The sequence below is a fragment of the Etheostoma spectabile genome, chromosome 11 (genome assembly GCF_008692095.1).
Source record: "Etheostoma spectabile isolate EspeVRDwgs_2016 chromosome 11, UIUC_Espe_1.0, whole genome shotgun sequence".
NCBI classification, from domain to species: domain Eukaryota; kingdom Metazoa; phylum Chordata; class Actinopteri; order Perciformes; family Percidae; genus Etheostoma; species Etheostoma spectabile.
In genome coordinates this window covers 17,720,112-17,721,707 of record NC_045743.1, presented here as the reverse complement: position 1 = coordinate 17,721,707, position 1,596 = coordinate 17,720,112, and the positions used below count along the sequence as shown (strand labels likewise).

Here is a 1,596-nt window from a genome sequence, read left to right as displayed (position 1 = left end):
TATCTATCTATCTATCTATCTATCTATCACTCACTCTATCTATCTATCTATGTATCTATCTATCTATCTATCTCATGAGTTACAGTAAGTACTTCTGAATGTTTTGCCAGGTCAATAACCAAGCAGAATTCCGAAAAAGTTGTATAGGTCTTTATAGGCACATCTCAGCTAAAAGTCAAATAAATGAATTATTTTACTGTTTATTCATCCCAGTGGGGAAGTTACAATTTATTATGATAATTTGTTAGTAATCGCTACACACAGGCCTGAAATACACACACCTGCTATGCCAAGAACTACTACAAACTACTAGTTTTTGGGACTGTTACTGCCAACCGGTCGTCAGACACCGCCTACCAAAAGCCTGGCTCTGGGTCTGGGTCTGGGCCTGGGCCTGGGTCTGTCCCAGGTTTCTTCCTAAAAGGAAGTTTTTCCTCTCCACGGTGGCCCTGTTGCTTGCTCTGTAGGAAACTACTAGACCTGTTGGGTCCTTGTAAATTCTGGAGTGTGGTCTAGACCTGGTCTTTCTGGAAAGGGTCTCCAGATAACTTGTTATGAATTAATACTATAAATAAAATGGAATTGAAAATGCTCAGGACCTATTCATGCACTAATGGACAGATGTGAGAGGGAGTGGGCTGCCAGTGCTGGACCAGCACCCTGAGGCGGGGGGGGGGGGGGGGATGCCAATCCACACTCCGTACTTTGGACTTGAACCAACAACTCTCTGGTTCCCAACCCACCTCCCTATGGACTGAGCTACTGCCACCCCCAATACACAAATACACTTATTTACAAATACACCCCCAAATACACTTGTTATACACACATTATGGTCATTCCTGCAAAAAAAAAAGCAGTTTGTATATAATAACCGTGAGCTTTTGATACTTTTTTCTCTCAGACGGACAGAAAAACGGGCAGATAGCTAGATCAAGAGGCTCACGATAGTTTTAAATGAAGGATGTTTTAAATTGCAGGCATTCAAATTCCATCCTGAAGACCTTCGCTGGGCCTGCTACCCCAGGAGTGATTACTGACAGAGGGGGTTTTTGCACAACAGGGGACACAAACCAGAGAGCAGGGTTCACCTCACACCGCTCTAACCCCCAGGTGATAGCCACAGATCATCAACACTGTGTTTTAAGCTGGTTCAATGACCAGCTGCAGGAATGATTAATGTCCTGAGACGGATCACAATGAACCCCACAGTAGTGTATGGATTCTCCTGACTCAGCAGACTTTTCTTTGGATGAAATGTTAAGGATGTTTAAAAAGCCTCTGATCAGCCTGAAGGCTTGCAGCGGTGCGTAAAGGTCATGGAAGTCCAAGTTATGAGTTTGAACTTTAAGTCTTATATAGTAGTAGTATGTGTTGCGTGGGCTCACTCACACTTTCCATTTATATGACGGTAGATCCCAGTTACAGGTGCGCATGATTAATTAAGTTTTAGTTTAGTTTTAGTTTAATAGTTTATTTGACCAAAAGAAAAAACATTAAAATAAAAAGATTTATATACACGCAAGCCTGCATACATATATAATTAAAAATAACAGATAAATAAGGTCTCAGCACAGTCTTCCAAAATTGAAAGTC

At 41.7% G+C, this 1,596-nt stretch overlaps 1 protein-coding gene and 1 long non-coding RNA gene across 3 annotated transcripts in view; one reads left to right on the top strand and one right to left on the bottom strand.

The window, feature by feature from the left end:
- Nucleotides 1–1,596, bottom strand: part of LOC116697997 (nck-associated protein 5) — a 55,485-nt gene that overhangs the window by 19,512 nt on the left and 34,377 nt on the right. The window lies entirely within an intron of this gene.
- Nucleotides 1–1,596, top strand: part of LOC116697999 (uncharacterized) — an 11,930-nt gene that overhangs the window by 6,518 nt on the left and 3,816 nt on the right. The window lies entirely within an intron of this gene.